The sequence below is a fragment of the Mustela nigripes genome, chromosome 15 (genome assembly GCF_022355385.1).
Source record: "Mustela nigripes isolate SB6536 chromosome 15, MUSNIG.SB6536, whole genome shotgun sequence".
NCBI lineage: Eukaryota > Metazoa > Chordata > Mammalia > Carnivora > Mustelidae > Mustela > Mustela nigripes.
In genome coordinates this window covers 75,610,682-75,631,727 of record NC_081571.1, presented here as the reverse complement: position 1 = coordinate 75,631,727, position 21,046 = coordinate 75,610,682, and the positions used below count along the sequence as shown (strand labels likewise).

The following is a 21,046-nucleotide window of genomic DNA, read 5'->3' as shown; positions in this document are numbered from 1 at the left end:
TCCCCACGGAAACAGATGAGGATAAGAGACTATTTCATAACAGGGCATATCCAGGAGCAGCCTTGATACAGGGCATAGAGGCTGAGGAACCAGCCCGAATGCATATGTGTATGATATATATGTTGATGTGTAAACATAACAGCTCCAAAAAGCAAAGGCTCATTCAAAGCCCAACACATGTCCGACTTAGAATCAATGCCATCCCTTGCTAGCTGAGCAATAATAGGAAATGATGGATGCTCTGAGATTCAAATTTTCTTCATAATTCCATGGGTAATGCATGGGCTAGGGACTGAAATAGACAGCATGCATTAAAATTTCTAAGTCAAATAAGCATGTAGTAAAACTTCATTCCTCTCTCATCTGATGAAACATCACCTTCACACTTCACTTTTGATCTGTGGTTTGCTGTTTGTTTCCCAACATGGAAACGGAGGAATTCTCCAAATGTGGTTTTGTAAATGTATTCAGTTTGTCTTTTCTCTTTACTTCTGCATCCCATGATTAACTCTGGAGGCATAGAAGAATTCTATAACTCCAGAAAATCCACATCAGAGTCCTGATGGTGTGACACAAAATTTACATCAAATTCATTTCTTCAAATATTGTAGTACATGAATAAAGACAATAGCTATCTAAAGAGATGGAAATTGCAGCTCAGACTTTTCTTGTCTGTTTTCTTGTCTGTTTTTACACCAAATCTGTTTTCATGATAAATGATAGTAAAACTTTGTTTTAAATTGATACTCCATCCATTTGAGGCTTTCTCATGATTGTACATAAGCAAGTAGAAATATATCTTTTAAGAAGTATTTTTTTGTTGTTACTGTTTTTTATCAGGAGGTAACCTCAAAAGAAGATGTGATCTTCGAAAGTCGTCTTTGGGTTGTTTGGGGAGATATTACAGCAATTTGTTTAGCTACATGAGCACATTTCAGAGGAATATTGATAGAGATTCAAAGGTTTTTTTTTTTTTTTGTATTAATGATCTTGTTGTGTATCTACCTTCATGAAGCAAAAGAGAAAACTTGCTTAAAGTATTATTTAAATTAATCTGCTGTGAAAGTGCCAGTAGAGTAATCTTAAGTTATCTAAAGACCTAAGGTTATAGCATTTAACAGAATCAGTCTTCATATTTCATTACACACACACACACACAAACACACATGTATGTGCACGCACACACATGCACACAGCTAACATTCTCTACAGCAAAGCTTCGAATTCTAGATTTGGTAATTTAGAAACATAATCAAATGAGCTTCTCAGGTTTAATCTTTTAAACATTTGTATTATTGAGCATTCATTGCATGTAGAGTAGTGATCTATGGTGGATAATGTTCTCTAAAATGTCCCAACTTCAGATCATTTCTCAATTAAGCAGAAACAGACATGGCATCTCCTTACCTCTGCACTCTTTAGTGTGCCGACTGCTCAGGTTGAGTTTCCTGTGTGCCCAGAGCTGCCTGCAGACTGCCATCAGCCTGGTGTGCCATTATCCCCAAACCCTCTCAACCTTTCCTGCCCATCAACATGGCTGCAGAAACTACTTCCCCCACGGGGACATTCCCCTTACCAGGAGAGCCCCTGACTCTGTCCACTTTCCACATCCTGGCCATCTCTGATCTCTGACTGTTCACACCTCACACTCCCTCTAAGGCTTTCCACTGACCACCTGGAATAGAATGACCAGCCCTTAGTAATTATGTCTACACCACACTTGTTTCAGTTGATTATAAATGATTCCCTCTTCTTTGGCTGGTGGTATTCTTCTCTGAATGAATATTTAAGTGTTTTTATTATCATTGATCTATTTTCTATCCCATCCAAATTGAAGTCCACATAAAGCTGTAAATTTCCTAAGAAAGAAAACACTTTAAACTTTTACTGGATTTGGGTCTTTTGTGTGAAGTTGGATCTGAAGGAGGAGTTTTAAATCTGGTTCTGTACATGTGTGCTGAAGGACTGAACCAAAATTTTTAAAATTAGTGAAAATGTTGGAATCTCTATTCCCTAAGAAGTTATATTGTAAAAGAAAAGAGCAAATAACAGGCATGGGCATGCATATAGTTAAGTGGTGTTTCTCAGGATAGTGTTTCTAAGTTTTGCTTTTTGTTTTTGCCTGTGCTATTCTGTCATTTGAGACCAGCCTCACTGAGGTATGACTGCAAGCCTTCCAGATACCATCCTCCTTTGAGGCTCCAGTGCTTCTGGCTCTTCTCTAGGACACTGATTTTTTTTTTTCAGGGACCCATTCCAGATCAGTTTCAGGTCCGAAAGGTTTTTGGGCAAAGGGAAACTTCATACACTGAATGGAGTGGTGCTCCCTAAGTGGTGTCTTTCCCAGCATTGTGTTTCTTTCCTTTTCTTTTCATTATTATTATTATTTTAGAAATTGAAAATACAGACCTGATGCCAAAGCTCTGAACCATAAATCCACTTTAAGCAAAGGACCTAAACGTCAAGACTCAGGACTTGAGTGTACATTCACAAAGGCTGAGGAGGGTGGACTGAGGATTGGCTCCTTAGCCAGCAACCCCCCTTCTCTTCCTTCTGCCCACGCTGCACCCCAGAACTTGTCCAAATAGTGGAAATAGTCCAGATCGTGGTTGAGTGAGCCTTCTGTCACTATCCAGCTATATTTATGAACTAAGTAAAAGCTAAAGAAACTTGAAATACAAAAAATAAAAAAAAAAAAATTTAAAAGGAAAATTGAATACACAATCTGCAGATTTTCTCCCAGACTTGAGTTGGTGTCACTGGTGTTAACATATGCCCGGCTTGTCTGCCGCTGCACATCCCACAGTTCACTTTATGATCTGTGCAAACATTCTCACTCTTTCAACTGCCATAGGCGTCCGTCTTCTAATCCTTCGCGCTGATAAACAAGATCTGTCTGTGTTTCTTTAACAACTTAGTAAGGAGTAATTTCCTTTTCTCCACCCCCAGCTCCCCTCTCGTACCCACTCTGCCTCCATTCCTAATTCTCCTTAATCCGACCCCTCAAGAGAGGAAAGGGATGGAGCTTGTCATAGTTCCTCACGTGTGCAAAGGGAGGGACCATAAGCCTAAAATGGTCCTTTGCCAATGATGATGGCTTCCATTTTTAAAAAGTAAAGTTGTCTTTTTCTCATATTTGTTTTGTATCTTCAGATGAATGATTTTTTTTTTTTCCCAAAGAAGCTTGAAATGAGAGCATGCAAGGCAGTAATACCTTCCCCGGCTCCCTGGATAGGCGACCAACGAATCTCTTCTTGAACACTTCAGCACCAGGGAAATCGTTGCTGTGCGGGACAGTTGATTCTTTCTGTCACTGCACAGATAAATTTCTCCACCTTTACGGATCCATGTAATTCATTTATTAGTCTCCTATTTACTGAGCACCGGGTATACGAAAGGCACTCTTCTAGACACCTGGAATATAGCAGTGATCACAGAAGTGACAATCACCACCTTCGCTTAGGCTCTATCTTGGTATCACTCTACTCATGTCTAATTTTCTTCTTCCAAATCTAGACTAAATAATTCCACTCTCTGTCTTCATGACAGCCCCACAAATATTGCAAAACAACCAAATTCACCTGCTTCCGATCAAATGTTCTTTCACGTAGTTTCACCCAGGCCTGCCATGTCGGTCATTGCCCTCTCAACGGTCAGCGTCCCCTCACTGTGTGCTTTCAGTGAGTCACTGCGCTCTGTTGCTCTGAGTACACAAGGGTCTTCAACCAGAGCCAGGCTGCACGGTGCATGGAGAGGCAGGGACCCAGACCTCTGAGGCTTCAATCTCAGCTCCATCATATCCTTCTGTTATCTTGGTGAGACACATAACCCCTCTGTGCCTTAGCTTGTTCATTTGTAAAGTGAAGATAAAAATGCCACCTACCTCAAAAGGTTGCTAGAGGATTAATGAGTCAATATAGATGAAGCACTTAGACTAGTTTCCAGCCCAACGTATGTGCTCAGGAGGTGACCACTCTTACTGTTCCTACTGTTAAAAGTAGTGTTGGCCCTTTCTGTTCGTGCAGCCTCGACATTTCAAAATCCACATCCTATGTTGGCTTATGGATGCTGGAGATAATGGACGGCCATCTGCTTTGGCTACAAGGGTCTCTCATTTCCTAGCAGAGAGCCTGGAATAAAGTAGATGTTCAAGAAATGCCTGCTGAATGAGCCATTTAAATACTGTAGCTTTTTTTAAAAATTTATTTTTTATTTATTTTCGGCATAACAGTATTCATTATTTTTTCACCACACCCAGCGCTCCATGCAATCTGTGCCCTCTATAATACCCACCACCTGGTACCCTGACATCCCATCCACCCGTCAATTCAAACCCCTCAGATTGTTTTTTAGAGTCCATAGTCTCTCATGGTTCACCTCCCCTTCCAACTAACCCCCAACTCCCTTCTCCTCTCTAACTCCCCATGTCCTCCATGCTATTTGTTATGCTCCACAAATAAGTGAAACCATATGATAATGGTTGACTCTCTCTGCTTGACTGATTTCACTCAGCATAATCTCTTCCAGTCCCGTCCATGTTGCTACAAAAGTTGGATATTCGTCCTTTCTGATGGAGGCATCATACTCCATAGTGTATATGGACCACATCTTCCTTATCCATTCGTCCGTTGAAGGGCATCTTGCTTCTTTCCACAGTTTGGCGACCATGGCCATTGCTGCTATAAACATTGGGGTACAGATGGCCCTTCTTTTCACAACATCTGTATCTTTGGGGTAAATACCCAGGAGTGCAATGGCAGGGTCATAGGGAAGTTCTATTTTAAATTTCTTTTTTTTTTTTTTTTAAGATTTTATTTATTTATTTGACAGAGAGAGACCACAAGCAGGCAGAGAGGCAGGCAGAGAGAGAGGAGGAAGCAGGCTCCCTGCTGAGCAGAGAACCTGATGCGGGGCTCGATCCCAGGACCCCAAGATCATGACCTGAGCCGAAGGCAGCGGCTTAACCACTGAGCCACCCAGGCGCCCCCTATTTTAAATTTCTTGAGGAATCTCCACACTGTTCTCCAAAGAGGCTGCACCAACTTGCATTCCCACCAACAGTGTAAGACGGTTCCCCTTTCTCCACATCCCCTCCAACACATGTTGTTTCCTGTCTTGTTAATTTTGGCCATTCTAACTGGTGTAAGGTGATATCTCAATGTGCTTTTAATTTGAATCTCCCTGATGGCTAGTGATGATGAACATTTTTTCATGTGTCTGATAGCCATTTGTATGTCTTCATTGGAGAAGTTTCTGTTCATATTTTCTGCCCATTTTTTGATATGCTTGTCTGTTTTGTGTGTGTTGAGTTTGAGGAGTTCATTATAGATCCTGGATATCAACCTTTTGTCTGTACTGTCATTTGCAAATATCTTCTCCCATTCCGTGGGTTGCCTCTTTGTTTTTTTGACTGTTTCCTTTGCTGTGCAGAAGCTTTTGATTTTGATGAAGTCCCAAAAGTTTATTTTCGTTTTTGTTCCTTTGCCTTTGGCGACATATCTTGAAAGAAGTTGCTGTGGCTGATATCGAAGAGATTACTGCCTATGTTCTCCTCTGGGATTCTGATGGATTCCTGCCTCACGTTGAGGTCTTTTATCCATTTTGAGTTTATCTTTGTGTACGGTGTAAGAGAACGGTCGAGTTTTAATACTGTAGCTTTTGAAAATACACTTAAGCAGAACATGAGAAGGATTTCTTCTCTTGTTTTTCAAGGTGAATTGATCTACTCCTATAGCTATATTGTGGAGTATTAGCGATTGATGTGCCATTAAGGATTCTTTGAAGAAATTGTTATGAAATGCCACTTATTTTAAGCCTTAATAAATAAAAATGGTACGAGGCACCACTTTCTGATAAATTATGCAGAAGGTTTGAGTTTTCAATATACATAGACCTTGTCACAACTGAATTCTAAATCCAAGGCTAAATTCTGCATCACCCTTTTTGGAATGTCCACATTGATTTCTAGGAGTTTCGTTTTGTTTTGTTTTGTTTTGTTTTCTCTTCATGACCTTTGGTTTAAATGTTTTCCCTCTCTAGTTGAAAGTGTCCATGTCCACTGTGATGAATAGGTAACTTTCAATGCCTTCGTCCTGCTCCCTACCCTGCTGCTTTAGAAGTTCTAGACAGAGTGGCCTTGGTTTACAAAAGAGTTTATGACTGTCCTCTCCTTCTAGAAGCAGCTGGAGGACAAATGTCTGAAGCAGAAACTTAGAAGGAAGCAGAGCTCAGATAGCTGCGCCTTCCTTAAATGAAGCAGCCTTACGGGACTTATCAGTATCGCCTTCAACTGTTCATACAGCCAGCTCCACTCCTTGGGTGGAGGTCTCTACATAGCTATGGATGTGAACAGACAAAATAGGATTATACCTGCTTCAAAATACTGTTTCTCAAATGCATGATCCTCAGCTCTGGAGAAGGTATAGATCAGTCCTTGTCATGGGCAGTGATTTTCTGAAATTCAGCTACTGTCCTGATTATTTTCTTGGCATAGTACACTCAGGGAAATGTTTCCTGACCCTGAATCAAATGTATGTTAAAAAGTTAAACACATGTGGGTTTATTTTTTTCCATGCATTTTCCAGTTTACTCTTTGACAATTTCTCTTAAGAAAGCTAATAAAACTATGCATCTACCATAGTTCTTGTTTACATGGTTAATGCTATACCATATATTTTTTGCAAATAACTTTCACTGAAAGCCTTTGGATACTTTAATTTCAACAGATGCCCTTGATTTCTTAACATCATACCTTTTTCATGCTAATCCTCAGTTTTAGTTAATGTAGTAACAGTTGGAGAGCAAATTAATATGACCTGCTGTAAGTCCAATTGGCTGTGAAAATTCCATGAATGGGTCAAATACTAGTTTTCAGATTCCTTAATTTTAGGAAATCCTGTTTCTTGTTTCTGAAAGGAAAAGTGAATCATAGTTTGTAGTGATTTAGCTGAGTATATTAAATTTAACATATGATACTCTAAGCCTTAGGACATATCCTCACTGATTTCTTGTATATTTGTTGCATAATTATTTTGAGAACAGAGCTGAAATTTCTGACTATAATTTTATATTTTTCTGTTTCTCCTTGAAGCTCCATTGATTTTTGCTTCATGTGGTTTAAACTCTGTCAGTTGATGCATAAACCTTCAGGATTCTTATGTATTAATGAACTGACTCCTTAATCGTTATGAAATAATCTGTTTTTATCCACTGTTAGATTTTTTTTATCCTGAAATCTCTTTTGTCCTTTACTAATATCGATTGATGTTTTTAACCTTTTGTTTTTATTTTTAATTACTCTACTAAGGTATAATTTTTGTAAAATTATCTGTACATATTTAAAATGTATAATTTTAGGAGTTTGACATAAAACCAAAATCACACTGAAGATTGTGAATAAGTCCATCACCCCAAAAGTTTTCTTATGTCTCTTGACACTCCTAACCTCCTCCCCCTCGGGCCTTCCACCAATCTCTGAAGATGCAGATCCTGTTTTCGTCATTTTATATTTGTTTAAATTATAGAATATTGTATGAGCAGAATCATGTGACTTTTATTCAACACAATTATTTTGGAATCCGTCCATTTCATTGCCTTTATCAATAGTTCATTCTCTGCTTTTTGCTGAGTAGTATTCCATCGTGTGGTTATACCACAGTCTGTTTATCATTCATCTTTGGAATAGACATTTGGGTTGTTTTCAGTTTTGGACTATTACAAATAATCATTCACATTCAGTATTTGTATGAACATATGCTTTCACTTCTATTGAGTAAGTATCTAGGAAGGGAATGGCTGGGTTATGTTGGCAGGTTTATGGTGAACATGTTAAGAATCTGCAGCTTTCCAGAGTGGCTCCCATTAGTGTCTGTGGGTTCCCGTTTATCCACATCTTTGCCAACAACAGATATGGCATTCTTTTAAATTTTATTCTTCGAATATGTGTAACTCCAACCTGTTGCGGTTTTAAGTTTCACTTCCCCAGTGACTAGTATGATGTTGTTCATCTTTTTATGAACATCTTTTTCATCTACAAAATTCTCTGATAATATGCTCTATAGTTTTACGCATTTATCTTATTGGAATCTTTGTTTTCTTACTATTGGGCTTTAAGTCTTTATGTATTAGTGGATACAAGCTTTTTATTTGGTAAAAATTTTCACCCTGTCAATAACTTGTCTTTAAGTCTTTTAACAGTTTATTTTGAAGAAAGGATATTTATGAATTTTCATGCAGTTCACTTTATCAATGTTTTCTTCAATGGATCATGCATTTGGTATCACATGTAAGAGCAGAACAGGGTATATCATTCAAGTTGCTCAGGGAAAAATGAAAATGCAGGGTCTGTGCTTAAAAAAATTACTAATAATTTCAACATGGAATCAAAAGAGCATTAAACCAAATGTGGGGCCTTTCTAATATCATGTATGGTATAAATTCAGGTATGTGTAGTATATCTCTATTTTTCCCTTCTTGTCTTATGTTTGACTTTTACATGTATATCTTTTTAAAAGATATTGACTATTGGCTAATCAATAGTCAATATCTTTTAAAAAGATATAAATAACAACAACAACAACAAATGTGTGTATTGACTGGTGTGTCAATCCATCACCAGTTCTCCTTATTCCTTAGACTAGACCTTATTTCTATCTGGTATCGTTTTCTTTGTTCCTGAATGCTTCCCCTCAACATTTCTTGTAAGGAAATCCATCTGACAATACATTCTTTCTCCTATGGGTGTCTAAAAACATCTTTATTTTACCTTTGTTTTTGAAAGACATGTTCACTGTTTTACAATTTTAGGATACTTTTTTCTTTCAGTGCAGCAAAGATGTTGCTCCGTTGTCTTCTTGCTTCAATTGTTAAAAAAAAATCTGCTATCTTTCTTGTTTTTATTCTTCTGTATGTAATGTTTTTCCTGACTCTGGAGAAAAAAGAGATTGTCTCTTTATCACAGGTTGTGAGTACTTTCAGCAAGATGTGTCTTGATGTATTTTTGTCATTTTTCCTGTCTTCAGTTTGTTAAGCTCTTTGGACCTTTGGTTTTATACTTTCAACAATTAGGAAGTTTTTCAGCCATTATTTCCTCAAATATTTTTCCTTCTTGTCCTCTTGACACTCTTCTGGATACTCCAATTAAATACGCATTTTGTTGCTTCAAGTTACTGCACAGCTGACTGAGGCTTTGTTTGTTTGGATTTTTGTGGTTTTTTTTTTTTTTTTTTTAGATTTTCTATTTTTATTTTATTTTATTTTATTTTATTTTATTTTATTTCTTTTCAGTGTTCCAAAATTCACTGTTTATGCACCACACACAGTGCTCCATGGAATATGTGCCCTCCATAATACCCACCACCAGGCTCACCCAACCCTCCACCCTGTCCCCTACAAAACCCTCAGCTTGTTTCTCAGAGTCCACTGTCTCTCATGGTTTTTCCGCCTCCGATTTCCCCCAATTCACATTTCCTTTCCTTTTCCTAATGTCCTTCATGATATTCCTTATGATCCACAAGTAAGTAAAACCATATGATAATTGACTCTCTCTGCTTGACTTATTTTACTCAGCATAATCTCTTCCAGTCCCATTCATGCTGATACAAAAGTTGGGTATTCATCCTTTCTGATGGAGGCATAAATACTCCATTGTATAGATGGACCATATCTTCTTTATCTGTTCATCTGTTGAAGGGCATCTTGGTTCTTTCCACAGTTTGGCAACTATGGCCATTACTGCTATGAACATTGGGGTACATAGGGCCCTTCTTTTCACTGCATCTGTATCTTTGGGTTAAACACCCAGTAGTGCAATTGCAAGGTCATAAAGTAGCTCTATTTTTAATTTCTTAAGGAATCCCCACACTGTTTTTCAAAGTGGTTGCACCAACTTGCATTCCCATCAACAGTGTATGAGGGTTCCCCTTTCTCCACATTCTCTCCAATACATGTTGTTTACTGTCTTGTTGATTTTGGCCATTCTAACTGGTATAAGGTGGTATCTCAATGTGGTTTTGATTTGAATCTCCCTGATGGCTCATGATGATGAACCTTTTTTCATGTGTCTGTTAGGCATTTGTATGTCTTCTTTGGAGAAGTGTCTGTTCATGTCTTTTGCCTATTTTTTAACTTGATTATCTGTTTTTTTTTTTTTTTTTGAGTGTTGAGTTTGAGGAGTTCTTTATAAATCTTGGATATCAGCCCTTTGTCTGTAGCGTCATTTGTGAATATCTTCTCCCGTACCGTGGGTTGTCTCTTTGTTTTGTTGACTATTTCTTTGCTGTGCAGAAGCTTTTGATCTTAATGAAGGCCCAAAAGTTCATTTTCACTTTTGTTTCCTTTGCCTTTGGAGACATATCTTGAAAGAAATTGTTTGGCTGATGTCAAAGAGGTTACTGCCAATGTTCACCTACAAGATTCTGATAGATTCCTGCCTCACGTTCAGGTCTTTTATCCCTTTTGAGTTTATCTTTGTGTATGGTGTAAAAGAATGGTCAAGTTTCATTCTTCTATACGTAGCTGTCCAATTTTCCTAGCACCATTTATTGAAGAGACTATCTTTTTTTTCCACTGTTTATTTTTTCCTGCTTTGTCAAAGATTATTTGACCATAGAGTTCAGGGTCCATATTTGGGCTCTCTACTCTGTTCCACTGGTCAATGTGTCTGTTTTTGTGCCAGGACCATGCTGTCTTTGTGATCACAGATTTGTAGTAAAGCTTGAAATCAGGCAACGTGATGCTCCCAGTTTTGTTTTTCTTGTTCAACATTTCCTTAGCAATTAGGAGTCTCTTCTGGTTCCATACAAATTTTAGGATTGTTTGTTCCAGCACTTTGAAAAATGCCGGTGGAATTTTGATCAGGTTGGCTTTGAAAATATAGATGGCTCTAGGCAGTATAGATACTTTAACAATGTTTGTTCTTCCAATCCATAAGCATGGAATGCTCTTTCATTTTTTGTGTCTTCTTTGATTTCTTTCATGAGTGTTCTGGAGTTCCTCGAGTGCAGATCCTTTACCTCTTTGGTTAGGTTTATACCCAGGTATTTTATGGTTCTGGTGCTATAGTAAATGGAATCGATTCTCTAGTTTCCCTTTCTGTATTTTCATTGTTAATGTATAAGAAAGCAACTGATTTCTGTACACTGATTTTGTATCCTGCCATATTACTGAATTGCTATATGAGTTCTAGTAGTTTGGGGATGGAGTCTTTTGGGCTTTCCATATAAAGTATCATGTCATCTGTGAAAAGAGAGAGTTTAACTTCTTCATTGCCAGTTTGAATACATTTTACTTCTTTTTGTTGTCTGATTTCTGTTGCTAGGACTTCTAGTACTATGTTGAACAGCAGTGGTGAGAGTGGACATCCCTGTCATGTTCCTTATCTCAAAGGGAAGACTGTCAGCTTTTCCTGTTTGTTTTTAATTATGCTTTCCCTATGAGCTGCATTTGGAACAATTTCTATTGCTATGTCTTCAAATTCATCCCTTGCATTTCTACAGTTCCTAATCTGAAAACAATCTCATGTCATGTATTTTTTTTTCCATTTTACAACTTGTGTTTTTCATCTATAGCAGTTCATTTTTTGGTCCTTACTATGTCTTTTATGTCTCTACTTAACTTTTTGAATTATGGAATACAGTTATAATGACTGCATGTCTTTGTCTAATATTCTAACATCTGAGGGAGTTCTAGGTCAGTTTGATTTATTCATTCTTCCCCTTGTTACAGGTTAAATCTCTCTCCTTCTTTCCATGCTGGTAATTTTTTATTTGATTTCAAATATTTTGAATTTTATTTTGTTGGGGGCTCAAAATTTTTATATTCCCATAAATATTCTTGAGTTTATTCTGGAATGCACTTATTTTCCTTTGAAAAGGTATACTCTTTTTGGTTATTGCTTTTACAATTGTTTATGGAGACTGAAGCTCTGCTCATTCTAGGGCTAGTTTTTTTTCTACTTTTGAGACAAGACCCTGCTTATACTCTGTTCAGTGCCCCATGAATTATAAATTTTTGCAGTCTGACTGGTGGGAATAATCAGTATTTACAGTCCTGCATGTTTTTGTGGCAGTTTTACCTCAGATAGTTTCACATGGTTTTCCCCAGCCTGGGAAGTCACCTTACATAAATTGAAGATCAGTACAGAACTGAATTCTCATGTAAACTACAGATCTCAGAAGTTCTTTCTTCTAGAAGCTCTCTCTTCTCCAGTACTCTAGATACCATCTACATTGGTCTCCCCAGACTCTCAGCTCAATCTCTTCAATTTAGAAAGTCTACTGGGCTACCTTCCCTTCAACATGCTCTGGGATCTTTCTCAGGAAATAGGACTCACCTCATTTATTTCCCATCTGAGGGACTACTGTTTTTTATTCCCTAATGTCCAGTATCTTGCAAAATTCAATAGGTCAATTTTTTATTGTTTCATGTAAAAGGGTACTTCTGGTCCTTGTTAATATGTTGAAGTCACTCTTTAAAGAAAGTTTTCATAATTATTAAGCTCTTTCAGATTATGATTTATGGTTCACATAGCATTCATATTCTTTTTTAGTCCTATTTCCAGCATTGAAATTTGTTCATTATAATAGTATGCGACTATAAAATATTAGCAAATGTTAATAGTACTCTTGGACCTTTGTTCCTCAAGCCATTCAGTTACATTTGATTAACCTCAAACTTTATGAAGAACATAGTGAGAGGCATGATTAATATTTATAATATACAATTATATTTTATCTTATAATTAGTATAAGATAGCTTTTTGGTTGAGCAGCATGAAGTGAAAGGATTATCACAGTAAAGAATGTGATTTTGTCCATTTAAGAGGCAAGTAAAAAATGTTTCCCCACTTTTGCTATTTGGTGTGTGTGTGTATGTGTGTGTCATAATTGTGAAAAAAAATCATAAATTCACTTTCCAACTTGTGAGTAGTTCAAGATGGCAGAGATTCCTTTCAGAATTCCAAAGGAGGTTTGTAGCAGTTTTTGCCAATAGTAGTTTTCTTAGTTAAAAAATCCTGTAATTAAGAAATAGAAGTTTATTATTGAACATTTGGAGACTTGTTGACTAAGCATGGAATATTCTGATATTTTAACTGGAGAGTACTTATTGCAAATATATTGCTAAGACTTTGAACACTTCTTTGAGATACTTATTTGAAAACAACATTAGGAACACAAATACCAAGTGTATATTTAGAATTTAAAAAATAGGGGTGCCTGGGTGTCTCAGTGGGTTAAATCCTCTGCCTTTGGCTCAGGTCGTGATCCCAGAATCCTGAGATGGAGCCCCACATTCAGCTCTCTGCTCAGCAGGAAGCCTCTTCTCTTCCTCTCTCTCTGCCTACTTGTGATCTCTGTCTGTCAAATAAATAAATAAAATCTTAAAAAAAATAATTAAAAACATATATGTCATTTAGATAGCAACTAAACTGAAGGATCTCTGATTCTACTCTTCCAACGATGACAATAGCATTTGAAAATTTAAGTAAAATGTTTAGCCATTTGCTTGGACATCTAGGAAACATTATGGTTTCAGTCAGCTAGTAGCATGATTGTTCCTGATACCTAGACTAATGTAAAGAAGTTGGTATAAAATACCCTCAAAGTAGTGTTAAGTTTCTTTTAGTATTTGATATCTTTGGTGAAGAGTCTGAACATAAATAATGTGTTCATATTTGTGAGTGCTGCCAATGCCACACAGAGTGACACATCAGCACACTGAATGAGACAGGATATAGTGCTTCTTTGTATATGCACCTATATGTTCTGGCCAGGAGGAAATGAAGTCATTCATAAATTAGGACTCCATGACAGAATATATTATCAACAAAGTTTTCTCTAGGTGTAATGATAATAATGATGACTTGAATCCCAAATGTTGTCACTGAAGGACACATATTTTTCTTTTAGACAAAGAAGACAGAGAGTATTCAAGGGAGGGGCAGAGGGAGAGAGAAAGTCTTAAGCAGGCCCCACGCCCAATGCAGAGTCCAATGAGGTCCTCAATTTCACGACTCTGAGATCAGGACCAGAACCAAAATCAGGAGTCATATGTCCAACTAACTGAGCCACCCAGGCACCCCACATCCTTTTCTTTTTAAAATACACACAAGAATTCTTATTGTCTTTTGCAATTATATAATTAATATTTATAATTTATTTTTAAATACATAATTACAATTTAGAAGGAATAAGTTAAGAAACCAGAAAACACAATGTTTAATAATTATTCATCTTTGTAAGTGATGAATATAAAGGGAAAGAATAGATCCAACATTTTAAAATTTTATTATCCAATGCTAATTATGTTGGGGCCATAAGAGGACCAATGTGTCTCTAATATGTTAGAATCTTGCAATTAGAGAACGAACCTCTTTGAAAAACAGTATTGGAAGGGGATGCTTTCAACTGAGCTCTGAAGATATGCTTCCTATTTGGAGCTTGTAGACACTGGATATTCACAAAGCTAGGAGAGTTTAACCCTGGATTAGGGATCCCAAGAACCACTCTTAGTCTGTCTGTTCCTTGGAGCTGAGGGTCAAATATTGAGTAGGATAATATGGCATGCCTTCCCTTTAGTCAACTTCTCAAATATTTTCCCTAAGAAAAGGTTCTACCCACTGTTGTTTCCTTAATACACTTCATTAGGAGTGATTTTGCTGGGGGAGGCAAAATAGTTTTGGAAAACAATTTTTCAAAAAATTATTGGTGTTTCCATTTCAAAACACACATTTATCTTTATTCCAAGCATACCCTGCTCCTCCAATTCTTAAATAAGATACACAAAATAAATCTTGCCTTGAATATAATTTAGGGCTTATATATAGATTCTTTTAAAGACAAAATGAATTCAGTCATTAGATATTTGTTGAAGGGTTTCTCTGTGCAAAGCATAGTGATAGGCTACTTTAAATAACATATGATGCAAAGTAGCAAGGGATTTATAATGTATTTACAGGACAGGAAGACACAAAAACCCAGTAATTTCAGACATGACTAATTGGCACAAAACCATACTATATGTTCTTCCTTACCCCTCTGAGTAGATAGCAAGCTCTTTGAGGGCAAAAACTGTTTTGTTCATTTGTTTGTTTGTTTTTATGTGAGATTCTATCTCTAGTACCTACAAGCATAAGGTTCTGGTAGGCAGAGGTGGAGAGCGTGTTCTAGGCTGTAGAATCAACAGTTAAAATTGAACAGACATAGTAATGCATTGGATTGGGTGGTAGATTAGGGGACCACTCTGAAATAGCTGAAACAAGGTTCCTAGCAGGATAGGCCCTTGAGTTAGTATGAGGGCAATTTCCAGAGGAAATTGAATGCTATCCTTAGGATGGCATTAACAAAAAGATAGAGCAGGTTTTCACATACCTTTAGTTTATTCATCATTTTACTAGTGTCCTCTCCCCACTTTTATTCTTAGCCCTTTGGAAAAGTTCCTGATATGGTTTATTTTTATGGCTGAATTATATGATAATTTATGGCTTTGGGTAAATTATTCACAATGCTATATTCTGCTACTAGGAGTGCCAAAATTTAATTAGATCTGCCACAGAAATGTCTATTCCAAAAGTGGCTTTTTACCCTGTAAAAAAACACGTGATTTTTCCATAGCTAATAGAGGAGTGACACTTAAGAACCTGCACTGATAGCCAACTTGTACCGAGATTTGTGTAGAAAAACATGGTATGTGTGATGTATATACATTTTTATATTTGCTATATAAAAACACATGCCATATTGTGCATTTTTTCAATTTAAATAATGATTAAAAATATATCCATCATTCTAAGGATTATCCCGATTTCTCTTTTGTCAGTCTGCACATTGCATGAAAACAATTTGTGACAGTGATTGACTTAAATGAACCCACTTTTGAGAGAGGGATTGTTTTAATTAAAATTGTTGGGTATTTTTTCTTATATCTGAAGGCATTTGAACTGATTTGCATTTCTTTCAGTTTTGAGTGTTGAGGCTAATATATCATGAAACATTTTTTTCTTGAAATGCACGCACATTAGCTTTCATTATTTCTATTTTAATTAATGTCAGAGAACATAGTACAGAGTTTCAGACAAGGAGTATCCTCAAAATATTTTTAGTAGAATGTCAAGTAAAGTATGTTATATAGTAAGCATAACAAAAGAGAAAATACAAGGAAAAAGGTTAATTAAGACAAAGTTTTCATATTTTCTTAAGCAGAGTAAATATTCTGAATATGTAAGTATTTTAAGAAAGAATAAAGAACTCTAACAGTTTTATGAGTTGAAAAATATTTTTGCATTTTTATATGGCTAGCTAAAAATAGGCAAGTGATTTCAGATACTTATTTTCCTTTAGTTATTAATTGAGAATCAAGACTGTGGAGATTGTCCTCTAGTAGATCTAGTAACTTAGTCATACCTTTGCCTGACCACATATAATTGATATGGTTGTCTTCTCAGGAAAATTGTTTCATTTTCTTTTGTTTTGTATTATGATTGTTTAGCTTTCTACTTCTGGACTTTGAGGAAAGATTTTGTTTTCTTCCGTTTTAATTATTTGAAAGAGTGACCTCAAGCTATAAATGGCCACATCACACAATGGCCAGTTTTATAAGTGAGGATCATAGTAAAGGTTTTGTGGGTATGTGACTAAACACAAAAAGAAACTAATATGTGGAATCCTTGAAAATTTGGGGCACCAATTAATCTACAACAGTAATATGCTTTAGGTTATTTGCATATATGTATGCAATATCGTTTGCAAGTATGTATGAAATGTTATCTTTACACATTCTTTGCCAAAAGGCATTATTATTAAATCTGCATTTTCATTATAAAATTATACAAGAGCTTTTAAATAATAAAATGTTGAAAAATATATATTCTAGTAACCAACAAAATATATTTATTTTATACATTTTGATGTATTCTTTCCCATATTTTCCCCCATGGATAATATTTTTTACATAGTCATGCTCATGTTATATATACATATGTCAGTACAAAAAAGTTTATAACACTGAAGACTTATTTTTAAGTTAGAAATCTAGCAAGTACAATTACCTGGTCAAAAGTTTTAGACAATTTTTAGACTTTATTGCCATCCTGGATTTCTTGTTTTTGCAAGTTTTTATTAGCAATATATGAAATTACTAGATAAATTACACTCTAACACAGTCAACATTCATTCGAAAAACATATATTGCCCAGATCCTATTTATGTAGACCCTAGAGATGTAATGGTGAGCAATATCATACATTTCGATTTTCTTCACGAAACTTACAGTAGAGTTTGGAAACAGATGTCAATCATATTATTGCACAAACAAACATGAAATTCAAATCATGAATTATAAAGCAAAACACTAACACTTGTTAACTTGCATGATGGGTACATAGATGTAGGTTGTATTATTTCCTATAACTTTTATTGTAGTAAAATCATTTAAAAATGGAGAATTTTGATATTTTAAAAATGAGTAATGCTTATGAAGAATGCTGCCATGAAAGTGTTCGGGGGAGGAATCTGAACTCATCTGAGGGGTCAGAAAAGTGCCTCAGAGGAAGAGTTGATGGAGCTGAACTTGAGAAGGAGGAAATGGAGTTAAGTGTGCCAAGATGAATGCATGTGGGTGTCTGTGCACAGAAGGGCAAGGAGGCATCTTTATGCAGGTGAGCATAGGTAAAGGGGACATGATAGATGTGAGAGATTATGGGATATTTGCAGACAGCCCCCAGGGACCCAGGCTGGGCTATGAGCAGAGGTTGGCATGGAGCAGTTTCAAACCAGGCAGGTCAGGTAAGATGGGGCCCCACTGCTGTGGGGCGTGTGAGTGATTCACTGCATGTTGCTGGATCTGCTGGATTGGAACAAGCACACTGCCCATGGGATGACCACCTAGGAGAGGCCAGGAAGGGCTGCAGTGCGTCCCGTGGTGAAGCTAGAACAGGGGAAAGGGAGGGAGATTGTGAAGACAGAATCTGCAGGAATCAGGCAACTGTTTAGTGGAATGACAAAAGCAAGTGCGGTGTGAATGTGAGTGGCTGAGACAGTTCACAGGAGTCTCCTAGTCAAGGCTATGAGTACCTTCTGGAGAATGACACTAGACGAGTTTAAGCCTACAGGATTAGATCTGCAACCTCGGTGAGGATTGCACCGGTGGAGATTTATTGGAAATGTGGCCAATGACAAAGTGGGGCAGATAGTAGAAGAGATTTTCAAGCACTTTGATTCTAACTTCATGTTGTCTTAAATCACAGATCCAGCTCCAAGTGTGCAGGATTTGGGTTAGATACAGCCATGGTTAATCTTTAAAAACCTAGTTTAAGAGGAAAAAAATTAAAAAAAAAGATTGGTTTGCATTTTATTTTAGGCTTTTTTAAAGTTATAGTCAATTGTTCAACTTCCAGAGGCCAACTTCCAGAGGCTTGTGGGGGTTATATGTCTTGTACTGCCTTGCCTGACCTACTTAATTCAGTTTAGTGGTTATGGTGGCAGGATCCTGTTCAACCCCCAGCTGGGCACTTATCAGCTTTATGCTTGTCAATGACTCCATCTTTCTGTCTCCATTTCCTCCTCTTCAAAGTGGGCTTCCCATTAAGTAATTTGTGATGAGTTCAATGAGTTAATCCTACGATGTACTAAGAACAGTGCCTGGCACCTGAGAAGAGCACAATGCTATTATGGTTTCTAAAGAGAAGACATCAAAGAATGTGAAACTTGATACATGGATACCAATTTCATCTCGTTTCTTTGAAATTTAGTGAGAATTCAAAAACACAGTTTTGAATTTAGCTTATACTTGCTTATCAGAAATCAGGTGTCATGACGAAGAGCTCACCTGGTCTTATGTCCTCTAGTTTCATCCATGTTGTCACAAATGACACAATTTCCCTCTTTTTAAAGCTGAATAATATTCTGTTGTATATAGATACCTCATTTTCTTTATCCATTCACTCACTAATGGACACTTGGTTGTTTCTGCATTTTGGCTAATGTGAATAATGCTGTGGTGAATATGGGAGTGTAGATATCTCTTCAAAACCCTGATTTCACTTCCTTCGGCTGTGTACCCAGAAGTGGGATTGTTGGATCAGTTGAATGTGGTAGTTCAATTTTTAATTTTTTGAGGAAACCCATACTATTTCAACAATGGCTGCACCAATTTGCATTCCCACCAACAACGCACAAGGATTCCCCTTCTCCACATCCTTGTCGTTTTGTCTTTTTGATCGTAGAAAAGGAAAAAAAAAGTGTTCTTTTTGTTAAAGTGTGAGGGAGCTTGTGGGGGTTATATGTCTTGTACTGCCTTGCCTGACCTACTTAATTCAGGTTTAGAAGATGTAGTAAGCTAAAATGTTGAATTTAAAAGTAAGTCATTCAGAACATAAAGGTTTTACAGAAGAATCATAAATCTCTGAAATCCTCTGTATGTCATCATGACAATTAATAACCTGCCTTTTTACCTTTGCTTTCTTCTTTTCCATGCCACTTATTTTCAGTGATGAGCATAAATACATTGCAGCATAAATAAGAAAAGGAGTCCTTGATACTTAGAGTCAGTAGCCCAATTTTACTGAGAAATGGGTGGACTAAGGCACAAGACTAATTTTCCCACTAATGCACACCTTAAAATTGTGTGTGAATTTTAAAGGTATATACTACAGAATAAGGAACAAATGTCACATGATCCCAATAATCACTCATTTTTTTTTAATCCTTGTCTTCTAGAAGCATCTACATTCTATTATATTTAGTCAGACTGATGTGATGCTGTGGTGTTCATGCATTATTCCCCAGATTTTCTTCATTCTCATATGACCTTCAAAGAAAATCTGTGTACCATAATGTTATTTTTGAAATTATTAGTTCTATCATATGTACGTGACAGTAGATATTGACATTCTCTTTAATTTTTTGAGCATTAAACAAAAAGCTAAGGGTATTCTGGTTTGGAACAACATTTTTTTTTTTTTTTTGGTATGTGTATTTTTTTGTTTTTACCTGTTGGCTAATCCACAAATTTTCTGTCAATTACAAGATGGTCGACTTCATTGTTCTGTACCAATCTACTGTTTTGATAGCATGATCTGATCACATTTGCAAGTCCCGTTCAGCAGTAGTGAAGAGGTGCCAGTTGCCATGGTGAGGACTACGATGTCCAATATCAAATCCAGTCATGAGATGGGGATAACCTTTGAAAAGCCATATGTAAATATTTATTTTCAAAGGTACAACTGGCCCTTTGTAAAGCCTGAGTCACTCCACTGGTTATCTTTTCAATGCATCAAATAAGAAGTCTGTTACCATATAATTTCCCTTTTCATTTTAATAAACTCCCACTGTCCTCTATCCTTGGCCCTTTTGGTTAAGAATCAAATCAAATAATTTCACTCTCCTTTTTAGATATACATCAGTTTAATATGTCTAATTTGTCTGGATCATGGTCACAGAGATGATCTCACAACAAAGGTTCGTTGTTGTGTCTTACCCTGAACTGAGAAATCAACTTTCTCATTTTCCTATGGGTCATGCATAAGTACCAGATGCTCCCATGCCAGCGACAGTGACCCTTTAGACATCAAAGAAACATTCTCCATAATGAGGTTTTTTTCCCTAAGAATGCATATCAAAATGCTAGTTTGATTTAAAAAAAAAAAAAAAAAAACAGGTTTTTCACCTTTTGGGATTACTGGTCAAATTAAATAAAAAAGAAAAATCCATTAAAAAGCCTTATTAAAGGCTTCTTAGAACCAGAAGTTTGCAAAACTCTTGTATGGCCATCCTGAATGATATTCAACTAATTAGTTCAGGATTTAACTAAAATTACACCAATAGATTTGGTAGCTTAATTGTTCTAATTAATCATTTAAATCCACATGTTAGTTTTATAAAATGACCCATTTTCTGCAGCTGACACATGCAACTTCTGACCTTCTATGATTAGTATGTGCCAGGTTTGATAAATACAGAGGAATCTGGGAGACACAGAATCAAAGGTGCTACTTCTATCAAATGCCCTCTTCTGAAAAAGAAAAAAAAAAAAGAATCAGAAAAAGAAATAA

At 36.5% G+C, this 21,046-nt stretch overlaps 1 protein-coding gene across 2 annotated transcripts in view; it reads left to right on the top strand.

Annotated features, from left to right (window-relative positions):
* The window catches only part of FGF14 (fibroblast growth factor 14), a 597,992-nt gene that overhangs the window by 453,244 nt on the left and 123,702 nt on the right, over positions 1-21,046 (top strand). The window lies entirely within an intron of this gene.